The sequence below is a fragment of the Astyanax mexicanus genome, chromosome 20, assembly GCF_023375975.1.
Source record: "Astyanax mexicanus isolate ESR-SI-001 chromosome 20, AstMex3_surface, whole genome shotgun sequence".
NCBI classification, from domain to species: Eukaryota; Metazoa; Chordata; class Actinopteri; order Characiformes; family Acestrorhamphidae; genus Astyanax; species Astyanax mexicanus.
The window spans coordinates 26,930,944-26,944,095 of record NC_064427.1 but is presented as its reverse complement, the minus strand read 5'-3'; the positions used below and the strand labels follow the sequence as shown (position 1 = coordinate 26,944,095).

Below are 13,152 nucleotides of genomic sequence, written 5' to 3'. Positions count from 1 at the left end.
TGTATATTTTTATAGCCTGTAATGTGATCTTGCAGTGTGAAAAGGGACATTTAAATTATAATTATTAATATTATTATTTGTGGGGAGCACCTTTTACCTAAAAGCATTGTGAGTGTATATACAGAGCTGCAACCATTCAAAACTTTTAAATAATTGTTGATTCAATTTTAGGATTTAAACAATAACTGAATTTTAAAGATTTTAAGGTTGTTTTTCCATCAACCTTAAAATATATAATACAACCAAATAATTGTTTATTCAGTGTTCTTTGCTATCAGGGTTTTAAATAATAATAAAAAATAAAATGTATAATTTGAGATTTGCTCCTTATAATGATTTAATTAGCTTGCTAATATTGATGTTAATAACAGACTGCCTGAACTGTTTATCTTAAATCAGTTAACATTAGGTTTTCTTTAATTAGGTTTTCTTTCATACGGATGGATCTTACTCATTCTTCAGTGGCAACTAGATGTACTATTGTTCCCACAATGACGTGTGAACAATATTAATATATTAATTGTATATTAATATATATTGTAATTGTAATTGATACCTTGATCCTAAAGAATATGATGAGCTTTATTTTCAGTAGGTTGTAATTAGATTGGTAGAGTTGGCAAAGGCTGTGTAATAATTTAACATTGTTATATTTGTTTTATAGAACTTTATTTAGCAATTCATCCCTATCAAATAAAATAAACTCATTACATGATGGGGCTGGGATGCTGCCAATGCCGTACATCTATGAGAAGGTTTTTATTTTTCCAATGCAGTAGGAGGAGATAAGCTGCTGTCTGATTGACTGCAAAATATAACAGGTCTGATTTTGTGTTAAATGCAAGAATACAGAAGAAAGAACAAAATGAATGGTGTCCATTGCAATGGACGCAGCTGCTGTTTTCCAGTGCAGTAGGTCGGGCTAGGCTACAGTTTCAATGGCTTGAAAACTTTCTTTTTTATTAGCTGGTTCATGGAAAACATAATAAACAAAATACATGATGTCTATTAATGGGTGCCGGGTCAGAAAGGGTTAAAATAAAATAACACTAACATTAAACACAATGGAAAACGAAAACTGAGAGTCGAGTGAAAGCTTTCCGACTGGCTACTCTGACTCCAGTCAGCTCTGGGTCAGCGTTGTGAAAGCACTGGGAGGAGTACCAACCATTCACTGTAAGTAATTAGCCTAATTAATTGAATATAATTGCCTTAGATGAGTTTGATGGTTGCAAATATATTTGCTAACGAGCAGTGATGGTATAGTTACTTTGAAAAAGTAATCCGATTACTGATTACTCCTTTAAAAAGTAACTTAGTTACTTTATGGATTACTTGATTTTAAAAGTAACTTTACAAGTTACTTTAAGCAGCTGCACACACCACGTCCCGCCGCCTTAACATAAAAATTATAACCAGTTTTGCCAATACTCCCTTTATTGGAAAAATGCATTTTTAACAGCATCAATGTATCTCTAGACATTTAAAGTTGAACTCTTTCCTGAAAAAATAAGGTTTTTTTTTATCAAAATAAAAGACCATTTCTCTTGATTTCACTTAACATAAATACTTGTTTTTATAAAAAAAATATATAAAATAAAGAAAGTCTTTCTTGACCTGACATATTTAACACTGTAAAACTGAACATTGTTCATTGTTCGTTACTGAAAAAAAGAGTCAGATTAGAGTACTAAGTAACGCGTTACTGACATCACTGCTTGGGACCCTGTGTCAGCGTGAGGCTGCCGTAAAAAAATGCCTTTTTAATTTATTTAGACAGCAGTCATATTTGTATTGTTCTACCAGCTACTGATGCATCTGTAACTCTTTACAATCAGGGTAAAAAATACCAGTACTTATGACTGCAAAAAACATTAAGTGGTAATGTCTCAATTAATAATTAACTGACACCACTTCAGATATGATTTAACATTTCTAAATTGTAATGCTTAAGAATGTTGTAAATAAAGATGAATTGAGATATCAGTTTTAACATTTTGTAGGAATTAATATCTTAACTAGTGTCATAATAATAATTAGTTGAGGCCTTCTAACATAAGTATGGTTAAACAAAAGTGCTACTGATGCATCTGAGGCCAAATATCTTAAAGCAGGATTCCTCTACTGTAATTGTATATTTTGGTCTGTGGTAGACAGATTTACCTCAAACCAAAAGGATAGGTATGTGGTTTTAGCAGGTGTCCATTTCTGTCATAATCAAGTGATCACCATGAATTTATTTTGAAAGTTACATTTTTTGTAGCTTGTATTTTTTTCCTTTTCAAATTTCGTATTGTTTTTACAGACCATTTTTACTGAAAGATGTTACTGATCTCTATGTATCACATGCAGAGGGGGAACATAAAAAAGTATTAGATTTGATTTGCTCACTTGGCATTTTTTTGAAAGGCAAAATAATGTAATATGCTCAAAATTATGTAACTCCAACCTCTGTGGAGTTGTGGGTGCTAATTTGTTATTTGAACAAGTATTTCTAATAAAACAGGTGTTTTATTAATGTATGTTTTATGTTATTGGATGAATGAAGGGATACTGCAGTGTCTCATGGAACCTGGTAAGACAAGCAGACTGTAAGAACTGTGATTTTTTTTTCTCTCTGTTTTTCTAGTGTGTATGCTGACCTCGGACAGTACTTCTGAAATGCTAATGCTTATCTTTTGGACTTTGATTCCTTTGATTCTTATTTTTTAAAGCATCAGAAAGTTATCAGTATATTTCTGTATGCCGGGCTTTATTTTGCACATGTAAATTCCAAAGCTTTAATCGTTTTATAAGTTGTATATAGAATTTTCTCTAGCGGTGTATTATGATGTTGTATGTACTTTAAATAAATATTCAAATTTCTAGCATTACTTGTGTTTATTGACTAGTTGTGTTTTTTGTGTAAATATAAAAACTACTTACGTACCAAAAGTCATAGAAAAGGATTAGGCTTTGTTTTCCTTGACTTTTGCCTCTAGCACTGTATATGGATCTGAATTTTGCCAGAGTTGCACAGACAATTGCAGGCAGATGCCACCGGTCACAATAAATTTGAATGAATAACCTTCAATAATAAATTCCTGGCCAATACATTGAGGTAACACTTCATGATCAGCCTCAAACCTACTATCCCATGACTTGTATAAGTAATGTCAGTGTAATTCCTAAGTAGTCAAACATCACATAGAGGCGAGTTGTTGAAAAATTACACTTTGGTTTTAAGTTTAACAAAAAGGTGTAACAACACAGAGCCTTTGTATATTACCAGATACATTATTTATATAAATTCAATTAAAGGAATAACTTTTACTGAAATACAAAACTGAAATTGTCCTTGGAGCTGACATGACCTTATCAACCTTATCATATTTAGGAATATGAGACACATGGGATAATCAGCTTTTAACTTCAGAACATCTCTGTTCATTACATTAATAATAAATCAATAATTTCTCATTGATTCTTTCAGTGTTTAGTTGCAGTGTTAAAAAAGTGGTTGAATGTGGGCATCAAATCCACATTTAATAAAATATTAAAAGTACATTTTTTCCATAAACACATTTCAAGAAACTTAGCGATAGTGTGATCAAATAAACAGACACAAGTGATAGCAATAAAAAAACATTTATTGACAAAGAAATGTACAGTCATTAAAAAAATTAAGAACAGTTTAAAAAAAAAAAAAAAAAAAAAGTGTCCAATCCTCTTTTGAGTAAGCACAAAGGAGACAGCGGCAAAGAAAATTCTCAGAAAGAGAGATAGAAACCTTGAGAGGACCTTGGGTCAATACACAAACTTAAAAATGTAAAAATCTGAAAAAAACAAAGAGCATAAACATTAAATGAAACAAAAATATATACAATGCAAATATAAAATCCCGTATAAAGACATACAATTAATAAACAATGTAATACAAAGCTGCAAGAAAATTAAATAAAAATTAAGTACAGAAAGATTAATAGTAAAATAGTAAAAGGTAAGTACAATATTAATTGATTAAAGCACTAAAAGACAAACGTTAATGTTTTTAATGAATATAAGCCCAAAATAAGACTAAAACACCAATACAATAACCATTAATAAAGCAAGTAACTAAGCAATAAAAGAAATATATACAAAAAGTGTATGGATTAAAACACTAACAGTATACTACATAAAGATAAATACAGTTAATTAATTAATAAACATCAAAAGATAATAAATCAATAGCTTTATTAATACCTGCTATTTTCCTTAGGTGTGTTTTATTAAAAAAACCCTCTAAACTAGAGAATAGAGCTGGGTGATATGGCCCAAAAAAAACCTCTTAGATTTTTTTTTTTTTTTTAAATACGATTTTCGATTTAAATCTTGGATTTAATTTTTTTCCCCTACTAAAAATCAAACTAAAGATGATAAAGAAATTGTTAAAAACTAGTTCTTATATAATTTGTTTTCACTTAAAATGTTCCGTTTGTGGTTAAAGTGCAACCAGAAACAAGCAAAAAAAAACTATTGTAAACAGTGAGAACATCTAGTAACTTTTAGAAAGCTTTCTCCAACATAGTTTAGGTACTGACACAATGCACCCTCAAACTTAAAAAATAAATAAATAAACACACCCTTAAAAACAAATAGAAATAAATAAAATGGTGCCCTTTTTTGATAAAACTTACAAAGTAGAAAATAGAAAACAAGTACAATTTAATATGCTCTTAAGTAAATACTTTTCCCTATTGGGCTAGAATTGCAAAACAAAGCTTTTAAATAAGTGCCAGTGTTCTATAAAATGAGAAGATCTTTTCTCATGAATATGCAAAACATCTTAACTTGTAGTGCATACAGAACCTGGTACACGGTTGGAAGATGTGCCAGGGACAGTTCCTTGTTTAACGTTGAACGGTGAACTAGTGCTGCTGCTGCGTTCATTCCTATGGTAGCAGCACTTCTCCCACTCCGCTACATGTTTCTGTTTAAGGTATAGTGATAAATTGGTTCACCTTACAGCGAGGACCTGTTTGGTCTACGTCCGACGCCGCAAAACCGAACCAACTCCAGATCACGGAGCTAGTTGCTCTTAAGCTCCGACGTCATGTGTTTTGTGTATGTGTTTGTGCGCGCACGGGAGGGAGGGAGTGAGGAGCGGGGGGTACGCGCGCAGGAGGGAGGTATGGAGGGAGCTAGCTAAGCTCACTCTGTGCCCACAGAGGAGCGTCTGTGGTGAAAATGAAAACTCAGAGAAAATCGATTTTCATAAAAACACACATTAAATAACTGTAAATTCGAATTAATCGATAAAATCAATGAATCGCCCAGCTCTACTAGAGAACTCTCTAAACTAGAGATTGAAAATATAGATTTTTTTTATTATTATTATTATTATTTTTATTGTTTTATATGGTACCTGACTGGTGTGCCTGATGTGGTGGCTGTGTCGTGGTGTATACAGGGGTCGTAGAGCAGATGGTGGAGAGATGATCTGAGACTTCTTTGAGGTGATCTCCGTGCTGGTGTCACCTCTCACACGCAGCAGGATGATTCCTATCTGCAACACTGTGGAGGATTTGGCCTCATGGGTAAACCACTCATGAGAAAGGTCCTGAAAAGTAAATTAGAGACAGTGACTGTCCATTAAGGAATGTTTTTGACCTGAATCTCTATTCAGTAATGGTAGCTTCTACAAAGAAGACAGTTCTCTGTCTGTAGTGTTCACTGAAAACCCATACCAGAAGAACAGAAGATGAAGGTGTGGTTCCAAACTGTACATCTGAACCAGGATGTTCTATGGCTTGAGGTCACAGTGCAGAACCCCTCTGGCATGGACCTCAATCACGCCTTCGACTAGCTGCCTTAGAAGTACCTGCAGAGTACACAGAGCACATTATAGTAAAGTTAAATTGGCTGAAATTTATCCCAACATTTGCAATACTTGTGATTGTCGTCACGCTGCCACGTTCAATAAAAAAATATATAAGTACCTACAGAAACAGACAGAAGGAAATTACAGTCGCTATAGAACAGGCAAACAGTTATCCAGTGGGTAGCTGCTACATTAAGGGCGAAGAGAGGAGTGGTCAGGTACCTAACGATTTTCCAACGATTTCACAGTTGCAGACAAATTTCCAGAGTCAGGATAAAATCACGAGAGTCTGGCTAGGGTCGAGCTGCAGTTGAGTTGCGGTCGTGTCATCTCAATCGTTAAGTGTAAGGTGGTTACGATTGAAAGTCAGTCGGGTTTGGGTACTGGCGCTCCGATAAAATCAACTGTGTTTATTTTTTATTATCGCAAGTCTTGAGACTCAACTCACGCAAATAGTGACGTAAACAACGTCAACAACCAATTGGAGAGCTAAGGGAAGAAGCAACAATAAATCACATTATTGATATACACGTTATTTGTTTATAAGTTAATATGTAAAGTGTATATATGTAAACTCCACCAGAAGCATGATGGGAAATAATCTCAGAAAGAATCTAGTTGCAGTCTTGCAATAAGTGACCCCCAGTCTTTGCTAAATCTTAGCCTGTGAGTAAAAGTCTGTGATGAGTCTTTAGCTTTGAGAGGGTGTCAGATTTTGGTCTGTTAAGTCTTTTTAAAGTCGTGTAGTTTATGGACAGCTTAAAACGAACACCAGCTTCAGCAGATGCTTAGTTTATTGTCTCTCACCTTGGCTTCTTCCTCCTGCAGGCATCCGCTGGCCTGGATGTAATCGAAGGGGTCCAAGGAGAGCATTGGAGCATAGGCTCCATCACCAACACAACCTCATCCTGAAGCTTAGACCAGTTCAGCAGCTCTATGGAGAAGCTTGAGGTCCCTCCAGCAATGAATGAGTCAACACCAGCCATGTGCATGAGTGCCACTTCCAGGGGGAGGTTCTTCAGGTGTCCCTTTAGAATATAAAAGAGAACACACTATTACACAAAGTTCTCCTCTGGAGAGCACCACAGACAGAGACTGACCCTCACCTTGTGGACGGAGTGTTAAAGAACTGCAGCTCACATCGAATCTGTTAACTCACAGACTGTATTATCATTGCGTGTGTGTGAAAGCTCACATCAGTGCTGTGTTTTACATGTTTGGGTGGTAAATGTTTAATGTGTAAAATTTGTTTAAATTGTGTTTTTAAACTGACCACTGCTCTCCAGTATCTCTGTGTGGATGTGACCTTTCTACTGTTGTTCAGCTGGTTTAGCCAACATTTTGCATTTTCAACGAATCTATCAATCAACCTTTATTTTTACTCGGTAGATACATTGAGGGTAACCCTCATTTTCAATGCAGCCGAGCTTACATAAAATTAAAGGGACTGAAACTCAAGTTTAAATTATAAAAACAAGCGAACAATGTAAGATTTAATTACGAAAAAATTAAATAAATCAAAATAAAAGGATATGCAAACAGGTTAAATGTAGAGCAACAGAGATAAATACCTAGAATAATAAAATATAAACAGTTAAAAAACAAAGGACTAAAATAACCACAATTATATTAAAAAAGTAAATGATAGAACTAAAAATAAATAATAATAAGAATAAGAATATATATGTATATATAAAAAAGAAAAGGAAGAAAATAAATGAAATAAAAACGTAAAAGTCCAAAAATAAAAAGCAGTAACAAAACAAATAAAAGGATGAAATTAATAAAATAAAAGGGCTAAATGGTGAAACATAAAATTAGATAAATAAAAAAAACAAAATAACTAAAATAAACAACAAGGTAAAAGAAAAACTCAACTAAAACAGTTACAGGCTGTCTGAAGGTAGTATTAAAATTTTAAAATGAGTTAGTGACACCAGTTTTATGTGTGTGTGTGTGTGTCTGTGTGTGTGTTACTTACAGGCAGCAGGTCCTCAGGTCAGTAGCCTGCAAACACTGCGCCAAATCCTCCTTCACCCAGAGAGTACAGCTCCTCGTTCTTCTGCCAGGGCTTCCCTAACGAGAGTGGAAAAACAGGATTAACTGACAAGTCATTAAACACACTTCAAATAACGTGATCAGAAATCAGGGCCGATCACATAATTCTCATAGAGTCGGAATCAAAAGGAAATGATCCTGACGTATCAAAAAGTGCAATGTTACGTTTTCCATACCTTCATGCAGAGAGAGGGTGCGCAAAAATATACAGTAGACTAGTGCTAGTCTAATCATTAAGTCTCTAAAGCGATGATGATTCTAGTACTTATATATATATAATTATTTTTTTTTCTATGTGTGGGCATACCGTTCAGGCAGTGTGAGCAGCAGCTGTAAGATCGAAAGAGCATATTACACGTCTCTGTTTGGAAATATTTTAAAGTGGACTGCAAAGGCAGGATTTTACATGGTGGGACGGAAAAAAAAGCAACTTCAACAACAAACGTGATTTACCACCTGAGAAACAATAAGCACCCAGCATAATCCTCCCAGTACACTGCAGTACTAATTAAGGGACGGAAACACACACAGAGAAATGTGTTGGCAGTGCTGTTGCTAATTAACTACATTTTTTAAACCCATCAAGTCCAGTAACAGCTGTGTTTATTTGGTTTTTAAAGTCACTGGTTAGCTGCGGGTGTAACTTTACAGACCGCGATCTCAGTTCACAATTATGCAGCCACATCTTATAAAATCTCCTGCTCTTAACCAAATATCCAGCACAACAAACCCAGCTTTAAACCCAAACCATCGCTGTATAAACAGAGACAGAGGAGAAGTTTTCTTTCAGTGTTTTCTGACAGAAACTGTGAGGATTCAAAAAAAGACAAGACTGTGTTTACTAATCCGTTACTCGTTCGTGATGAAGTTAACGCTAACTTGCACGTACAGTGGATTCACGCGGTTAGTTAATAGTATGCAAAATGCAGTGAATGGTGCGTCTCGAGCCTCGTGTTTTGGGTCAAAATAAACTAAACACCTTAGCTAATAATCATGGACTGCAGAAAACTAAGCCGAAGACACAACAAACGCTAGCTCTGTAAGTTAGTTGTCTAACGGAGTTACGTTAAGCTGCCTGCACAGATCAGAACATAACAGCAGCTTACCTTTTCATGCCAAATCCACGGCGAAAGCATTCTTTTCTCTTATCTTTATAAAATCCAGTTGCAGCGTCTGTGGAATTGCACGCGCCCAAGTGCACAGCCGCATCCGAGCCAGAAGCGAGCAACACTTTTAGTTAATGTATACCTAGCGGTGTGTTCCAACAAGACCAATTAAATATAATATAACGTGGTATGCGCATGCGCGAAATTTAGCGGCCGACTGCGCATGCGCGAAATTTAGCGGCCGACTGCGCATGCGCGAAAAATAGCGGCATCTGCGCATGCGCGAGAATATTTTCGCGCATGCGCAGTCGGCCGCGGAAAATAGCGGCATCTGCGCATGCGCGAAAATATTTTCCGCGCATGCGCAGTCGGCCGCGGAAAATAGCGGCATCTGCGCATGCGCGAGAATATTTTCCGCGCATGCGCAGATGCGCTAATTTTCGCGCATGCGCAGTCGGCCGTGGAAAATAGCGGCATCTGCGCATGCGCGAAAATATTTTCCGCGCATGCGCAGATGCGCTAATTTTCGCGCATGCGCAGATGCGCTAATTTTCGCGCATGCGCAGTCGGCCGCTAATTTTCGCGCTATTCCCCCCTCCCCCCGTTTTTTTTTTTTTTTATTGGTCTTTTGGGAACACACCGCTTAAATTAATTTAGGTATAAATTAACTAAAAGTGTTTTGATAAAAAGCCAGTTGACTTTTTAACATTAGCCAGATTACCATACTTTAATTCAGTATTAATAAGATTCTGAAGTTAAATATCTACAAAAACCCTGCGGGATTAGACCGGAGTACCGAGAGGAGCTCTTTCAGTCCTGTTGGGTATTTTAACTAGCGTTAGCTAACTGACTGTTTCAGCTCTCGGTGAAACGCGATCTTATTACTGAACTACAGCGTGGTTTAAAAGCTGCTGCTGATTGATATTATGCTGGGAGAGGAGCTCGTGAATCAGCTCTTAAACAGCATGAGCAGGTGCTGCTGCAGGTATTCGAGCTAACTGTAGCTAATTACAACAGCTCGTTTTAAGATAGCTAACGCTAGCGAGTGGAGGATGGCTGGCTAAGCTAATTAGCTTATTATGACGCTTATACAGCGTGGTAAGACTATTTAAAGCGTGTTAATGGCGAATAACGCTGTAAGATAGCTAACGCTAGCGAGCTAGCGAGTGGGGGATGGCTGGCTAAGATAATTAGCTTATTATTCTTCCAAAAGCTAGTTAGCTTAGCCAGCCATCCTCCACTGGCTAGCTCGCTAGCGTTAGCTATCTTACAGCGTTATTCGCCATTAACACGCTTTAAATAGTCTCACCATGCTGTAGCTTAGTATCATAATAAGACCGCGCTTCACCGAGAGCTGAAACAGTCAGCTAACTAAGTTACTCACCGGGACTAAAAGAGCTCCTCCGCGCTACTCTCCTCTAACCCGGCAGGGTAATCACTACTGGTGCTGAAGGCCCACCGCTCCGCCTGTTTTAGTGCCGTTGTTTTAACACTGAGGGGCTTTTAATGAAAACAGAGTAAAGCGGAAACACAAACGGAGAGCAGCGCAGCGGACCTTCAGCACCAGAGTGAAGAAACACTACATTATTTGACCCAATATGAATAACTGTTCCCCATAAATCACAGGGAGGCTTTAAACTCCTGCAGACTCCATGCAGCTCCCGGACAAAAGGGCGTCTTTCTTGTTGTTACTGATTGAATCAGTGAAGCCACGACCATTCAAACTAGGTTCGGGTTTTTTGTTGCCCGAAAGGTTTTTAATTTGTGTTTTAATATATTCATTATATATTATATTGTATTAAAACGTGTGTTATAAATGTGAATAATCATAATTTAATAGGAACGGTGAAATATATTATTTTAATTATATTAAATATCATGCCTCAAAATCTCAGATCTCCCCCTCTTTTCCAGTGACTTTGGTTTCTTCCAAAAGTCTGTTGATGAGAGGGCGGGCGGGGCTGGAGAAACAGGGCCGGTGTTCTGTCGAATTCTGCTACCTTGTCGAACCGTGCTGCCCCAATGTATATTTAACTGTAAAAATACAAAAGAAGCACTATTTTAGGGCATGTACCCAGTGATATTCCAGTAGATGTACGTTATTAGATTTGGATTGCATAATTCATTGTACCATGGCAAAGTTATAGTAAATATAGCTCATTACAAACTGCTTTTGTATTTATTTATGATAATAAGTGTAATTTTTAGTTTCCATTTACACTTTTGTGCAATGACAGTGCGTCCAGGTCGTTTAATGCATATAAACCCCCCTAAACCCGAGTAATTATACATAAAACTCGAGAAATAATTAAATTGTGTAGGTCGGCGCATGCGCAGTACCTTTGGGAAGCATGTATCGATGGGTAGGAAAATTCGACAGAACACCGGACTGAAGAAACACCTTGGGCTGAACAGCTGTATTCACTCAGTCGCAGTTAAATAAACTCACTGACCATTTAGGAATCAATTAGACCAGAATTATAATAGAATAAACAATAAAATAATAAAATGTTATATACAATCTAAAAAAAAATCACCAGTGTCAGTGGCTGTCCATTAAAGGTGGCTGTCCATTACACTACAAGCCTCAAGTGTTTTTTTTATTTTATATAAATTAACCTTTTTGTCAAACAGCACACATGCTCTCAATATTTTTTTGGCTGCTCTGCCAATGCTGGCTGATAATGACAGCACTAAGGGCATGAATACACCGGAGTCAAGCTATCCGCGCTGCGGAAATTCCAAGTCAAGTCATCCCCGCTTTAAATCTTGATGCGCGTATACGCGCGATTTTACGGTAAACAGACGCGCAGGAGGAGAGCACGCTAAAAACACAGAGAAGGGGAGACAGACACGTTTCAGTCGGTTATATTAATTCAGACATACATTAAGCCCAGAAACGAGAAGAAAACGGATTAAAATAACTCCCCTCACTGTAGATTTTGTGCAGTACATTATCTATTTGATATAATACCATAACAATCCCATCAGTGTTTAAGAGAGAGAGAGAGAGTTTATATTAATATTACTTTTTCAATCCATGCTTCAAATTAAATTTCTCATGAGTTTCCCAAAAGGCCAAAACAGATCCAGTACCTCTTAAAAGAGTCCATCCTAGACTATTACCTCTGCAAATTTGGGCAAATTGCACTGTATTGTTTATTTTATATTAATAAAAAAAATGTATGCATGTTTAAAATTAAATTCTCCTGATTTTTCCATAATGCCAAAACAGATCAATGACCATTTGAAAGAGTCCAACCTAGGCTATGACTCCTGCAAGTTTGGGCAAATTTCACTGTATTGTTTATTTTATATTATTTTTTTTTTATTTTTTATTCATGTTTAAAATTAAATTACTCATGATTTTCCCATAGTGCCAAAACAGGTCCATGACCATTTGAAAGAGTACAACATAGGCTATGACTCCTGCAAATTTGGGCAAATTTCACTGTATTGTTTATTTTATATTATATTATTTTTTTTTATTCATGCTTAAAATTAAATTTCTCATGATTTTCTTATAATGCCAAAACAGTTCCACTACAATTTGAAAGAATATGTTCTAGCCTATGACTCCTGCAAGTTTGGACAAATTTCACTGTATTGTTTATTTTATATTCATTTTTGTATTTTTTTTATCATGCTTAAAATTCAATTTCTCATGATTTTCCCATAATGCCAAAACAGGTCCACTACCGTTTGAAAGAGTCTGTCCTAGGCTATCACCTCTGCATGTTTGGGCAAATTTCACTGTATTGTTTATTTTATATTATTATTATATTTTTTATTCATGTTTAAAATTAAATTTCTCATGATTTTCTTATAATGTCAAAACAGTTCCACTACAATTTGAAAGAGTACAACATAGGCTATGACTCCTGCAAGTTTGGACAAATTTCACTGTATTGTTTATTTTATAATAATTTTATAATTTTTTATTCAGGTTTAAAAATAAATTTCTCATGATTTTCCCATAATGCCAAAACAGGTCCACTACCATTTGAAAGAGTCTGTCCTAGGCTATCACCTCTGCACGTTTGGGCAAATTTCACTGTATTGTTTATTTTATATTATTATTTTTTTTTATTCATGTTTAAAATGAAATTACTCATGATTTACCCATAATGCCAAAACAGGTCCATG

At 35.9% G+C, this 13,152-nt stretch overlaps 1 long non-coding RNA gene across 3 annotated transcripts in view; it reads right to left on the bottom strand.

Moving 5' to 3' along the window:
- Positions 1-3,611: 3,611 nt before the first annotated feature.
- The window catches only part of LOC125784859 (uncharacterized), a 368,340-nt gene continuing 358,799 nt past the window's right edge, over positions 3,612-13,152 (bottom strand). Inside the window, exons 2-6 of one of the 3 annotated variants that reach the window (XR_007427456.1) lie at positions 7,824-7,918; positions 6,650-6,870; positions 5,709-5,842; positions 5,387-5,581; positions 3,612-3,815 (exon numbers count right to left, since the gene is read on the bottom strand). This is a non-coding gene — a long non-coding RNA (uncharacterized LOC125784859). The other 2 variants (XR_007427454.1, XR_007427455.1) reach the window with 2 other exon arrangements.